Source organism: Mirounga leonina, unplaced genomic scaffold (genome assembly GCF_011800145.1).
Source record: "Mirounga leonina isolate KUSES-001 unplaced genomic scaffold, KU_Mleo_1.0 Mir_93, whole genome shotgun sequence".
Taxonomy (NCBI): domain Eukaryota; kingdom Metazoa; phylum Chordata; class Mammalia; order Carnivora; family Phocidae; genus Mirounga; species Mirounga leonina.
The window spans coordinates 20,218,516-20,223,908 of record NW_023270854.1 but is presented as its reverse complement, the minus strand read 5'-3'; positions in this window follow the sequence as shown (position 1 = coordinate 20,223,908).

Here is a 5,393-nt window from a genome sequence, read left to right as displayed (position 1 = left end):
GTAGGCTAGAGGAATATCAAAATTGTTATGGTTTATCTTATCCATATAGAAATATGTTGCTTTTAATTTTTATAAATATTTAAGATATGTTGTATTTGCAGATAACATTAATTTAATAATGGGATGATACAGTGCTAAAAGGAATGTTTTATGTTGTGAAATCTAAGAGAAAAACTCATTTAATTAATGCTTTGATTTTGATTCTGTGTTAAATAATCTTGATATCACTTGACAGTTTACAAAACATTTTTTGGGGAGTATATTTGATAATTTAATATTTTGATATTATTTCCCAAATTTTAGTTTTGAGGTTAGCTCAAACTAGTAAAAATTATAAGATCAATGACCAATCGCTGTATGCAATTTGTTAAGTAAACTTAAAATGAATGTGGAAAATCCAAAAGCAACTCTGTATTATAAAGCTATTTTGTAAGAGCTGAACTTTCTTTAAAGCAATCTGTAAAGTTTGTCTCTAGCTGGAACTCAACAGAGCTATATAATTTTGCATTTTCTACCAAGTAAACTTCTAATAAACAAGAGAGCATCTTTACCAACAAAACTAGGAATTAAATCATAAAGCATATTTTAAAAGCCTGATGAAATGAAAGAACATGAGTGTTTGTATACAAACAGTACAAATTAACACTGCCCAAATCGCAGCATCTTTGCTAGGTAGCTTTACTGTCAAATAGGAGTTTCTAAGTACATTGTGTTGAAGACTTTTTTTTTCCCTCAAGTTTAAAGCACTGTGTAAGAGCTTTGCTATAGAACTTACATGTCAAAAACTATAGAGTGAACCCTGTCATTTTTTTTCTTGGCCATTGAGTCAGAGTTACCACCATACAATTGTTTTTGCCCAGTTTGAGGGTCACTCGGCATTAAGTTTGTTTTGCTTACTCCATTATTTCTGCTACCAACATTCTATTTTCTGATTATTGTCTTCTGCTTCAAAACATATAGTTTGCATATAATCAAACAAAGTATTACTTTGATGATGAAAGTATGGGTGGCTGTTAAAAATGCAGATTTTAAGTAGGTGAACATGAGGTGGATCTGGGTTGATCATGTTCCAGGCTTAGCCAAATCCACTGTTACACAAATTCTATAGAAAACAGAGAAGATGAATACATCAGATAATAAACTTCTAATTGCATATATGTTGATCAGACTTAGTATTTAGTATACCTAAAAAGTATTTCCAAAGGTATTATGCTATAATGACTGAACAGCACTGATTTGGTTAGTGCTGTCATTTGCAAGAAAGTATCTCCAATGCTAAATAAGATAAGCCTTCTAAATTTTTATATTATAGCTAATATTTTAAGAAACTTGATTATACTTATTAAAGGAGTATTTTCCTTTTGTGTTAAATATGGAAGCTTAGTCATTTACCTAAAAAGGGAATTAATTTTATTGAAACGATTAATTCCAACTTTTTTTTTTTAAGATTTATTTATTTATTTGAGAGAGCAAGAATGAGAGAGAGAGTACATGAGAAGGGGGGAGGGTTAGAGGGAGAAGCCGGCTCCTCGCCGAGCAGGGAGCCCGATGCGGAACTCGATCCAGGGACTCCAGGATCATGACCTGAGCCGAAGGCAGTCGCTTAACCAACTGAGCCACCCAGGTGCCCGATTAATTCCAACTTTTTAATAAAAGAAATGTATGAGAGTCAACTAAGAAAAAAATTTTTTTTAAGATTTTATTTATTTGACAGACAGTGAGAGAGGGAACACAAGCAGGGGGAGTGGGAGAGGGAGAAGCAGGCTCCCAAGGAGCAGAGAGCCCGATGCGGGGCTCGATCCTAGGACCCTGAGATCATGACCTGAGCTGAAGGCAGACGCTTAACCGACTGAGCCACCAGGCACCCCTATTTCAGTATTTTTTATTTTGAGTTTTCCAGGGGTAAAAGGGTGACAACTGAGACTGCTGAGTTGGAAATTAAAAGCAGACAATGGTAACAAAGTTTTTAAAAATTGCAGTGAGAATATAAATTTTTATCAACCCCTTTCTTTTAGGTTTATTTAAAAGTATTAGGTAGAAAAGGAATTTTAAAAAGACATTTCAGATTTTTAGTTAAGTATGAAAAAAATTTAACAAACCTAATTCCAAAATTTTTTGAGATCAAAGGATAAGGTGTGATGAGTATATGAAGCCTCAAAACTCAACTGTATGTTCTTTATTATCAGTAGGAACTTTACTTTCAGTATTTCTGTGTTAGCATATACCAGCTTCATAGAGATTTCTGACCAAATCAAGGAACACTGTCTTGGGTTTGTTTGGGTTATATGTCTCTCTAGTTTTGTTATTTCTTGTTGAAATTTATAAATGTGGATTTTTTTTTTTTGGTGTTATATTTAATGTTTAGGATAACATCTTATTAAATTACATACAGTTCTGACAAATTTTTTTTTAAAGATAAATCATGACAATATTTTCCCCCTTATGTTTTGAATACATGGAATCACTTATGGATTTGAATTTTTGTTTCATCTTTCCTGTTCCAATGTTAACTGTGTCTCAAAACCTATTTGGTGGCTATGAAGAAGTGAACTTGCCAAAAGGCAAGTATCGTGAAAAGAGACAAAAAAAGCAAAAGGCAAATAAAATTGATAATTTCTGAGCAACTGAAGTTTCTTCAAATGTGAAAGATTGTATCATTCTAGTCCATGTATCAACTGGATGTTTTATACGTGGTTATGTGTCCTGTTGGGTTGTAGTGCCTATCATATAATGATTGGTGCAAACCTAGGCCTAAACCTGAACATATATTCAGGTTATATTGTTACATTTTTTTCCCCATGACATTTGAAATTATTCCTTTCCTATTTCTCTGTTTTATTTCTTCTTTATTTTCACCTGTGACTAAGATCATTTTCCTTTTTTGAGCAAAGATATCTTTGCTTTTTACCCTCCCAGTTTGTTCTGCATTGTCCTTAACTCTAGACCAAACTTGTATTAACAGCTTTTCTCACAATGTAGCAACTTTTCTAACAATGTAACAAATACAACAGCTTCTATCCATCCTTCATTACCTTAACTAAGAGGAGCCTGTTTGCCTCCTAATAACCTATTTCAACCTTAAGCATTCCTTCCCCTCACTTTCAGCCCTTGCACTGAAGACAGGCTGACTGGTCTTTGCAAGACACTGTTGCAATACCACCACTATTAACATTACTAATTTATTTCAGAAATTTGCTGCGGTTAAATTGCTTTACTCATATTCTCCCAGACTTTCTACATATATTCTCACCTTTGTGCATATTATTTCCTATACTTGAAACAGTTTTCTTTCATTCTGGTTATGTTAAGCTTACTCTATCATTTATTTAAAGTTCTGACTGAATGTTGTACTTTCTTTTCCACATCTTCTAACATTTTTTCCAGACTTGATAGGTTGGCTTTCCTTTTTCCTTACCCATCACTCATTTAGCTGTTATATTTCTTGTTCTTGTATTGAACAGTGTCTCTTTACCACATTGTTTCTCCAGAGGAGAAAATGTCTCAAAAGTTAGAGGATTGATTTTTATCTCCTTTATGATAGCACCTCTCACATTACATTGTATAACTAGGAACATGTAAACTTAAAATGAATGATGATTTTAAGCCTAGTTCTCTCTATTAGATTGTAGGCTTAAGAAAGGAGAAACCGTATTCTTTATGTGATGTTCTGCAAATCCTTAAAATGAGGTAAATTAAACCTATTTGTTTTTTGATGTTGCTGCCACTGTTTTATCAAATAGGATCAACATATGTTTAAGTATTTTGGATGACATATCTATAAACAACCTTTTGAACCCTCAAAGCTAAGATTTTTTAGTTTTTATATATTTTGCATTTCATCAGATATACAAGTTATTTTACAGATTTAGGACTACATCTAGGAAAACTTTCAGTGGCTGGTTTTCATTGTATTGCTTCTCTGAGCCTGGCTTGGTGGGAAAGTATCAGTCTGGGTCCAATCTAGAAAGAGAAGCCACCTAGTGATTATAACAGGGAAGTTTAATATAAAAAAGTTTTTTAAAAAAAAGATTTTATTTGACAGAGAGAGTGAGAGAGCACAAACAGGGAACAGCAGAGGGAGAGGGAAAAGCAGGCTCCCTGGCTGATCAGGGAGCCCAATGGGGGGCTCGATCCCAGGGTCTTGGGATCATGACCTGAGCTGAAGGTAGATGCTTAATCTGAGCCACCCAGGCACCCCTTTAAAAAAGTTTTAAACTGTGGCAAAAGAAAGAAGACATGAGAATTCTATATGGTAACCCAGAGCTGAGGGAGAGTACTGAAGGAAGAGGTACTTGGACACCTCTTGGAAGTAGGGGGCCCAAGTTTGGGTTCAGGCCTCCCCTAAGAAGGGGTAGCTACAGCCCACTGGATGGCAGAGTTTACTGGTTTGCCTAGACCAGAGCTGGTCTTCAGTCACTAGGCTAGTAGGAAGCCACCCTCCAAGATTCAGGGAAGCTGTAGCTAGTTACTGAGTGTGTGAGCACACAGAGATGGAGGCGTTTCAAGTGTTGGCAGGACATCTGGAACATGAGGTGTTTGTGTTGGAAGGGTTGCAGGAAGATGATCATCAGCCTGGCCCAGGTCTGTGAGTGCCAAGGAGAACCATATATTCTGAGATTGTGACTAGGGAAGAGCATCACCAGATGTCTTCATACCCACCTTGTTTACTGATGGTGCAGCTGCCAGAAGCAGTGGGAGAGACCCTTCAGGGTGAATTTGGAGCTGAGAGACTAAATTGATAGATTCTGGAAAGGTTTGGTGGGAGAGAACATACAGAAAATATAAAATGCCTCACCTGTCCACCTCTGCTTTCCCTGCTTTGCAGTATCTTATATAGTCTATTCAAACCAAGAACTGGGCATAAAAGTAAGGTAGCAAAAATGTCAGGTCATTTAGAAAACAGGCAAAATGAGAAAACTTGGGCCAAGGTTTTAAACATCTATCTTTTTTTATTTTTTATTTATTTTATTTATTTATTTATTTTTTAAAGATTTTATTTATTTATTTGAGAGAGAGAGAATGAGAGAGAGCACATGAGAGGGGGAGGGCCAGAGGGAGAAGCAGACTCCCCGCCAAGCAGGGAGCCCGATGCGGGACTCGATCCAGGGACTCCAGGATCATGACCTGAGCCGAAGGCAGTCGCTTAACCAACTGAGCCACCCAGGCGCCCACATCTATCTTTTTTTAAAGGTTTATTGGGATGCCTGAGTGGTTCAGTCGGTTAAGTGTCTGCCTTTGGCTCAGGTCATGATCCCAGTGTCCTCAGATTGAGTCCTGCATTGGGCTCCTTGCTCAGCGGGGAGCCTGCTTTTCCCTCTGCCTGCTGCTCCCCCTGCTTGTGCTCTCTCTCTGACAAATAAATAAAATCTTTAAAAAGTATATTTATTTTAGAG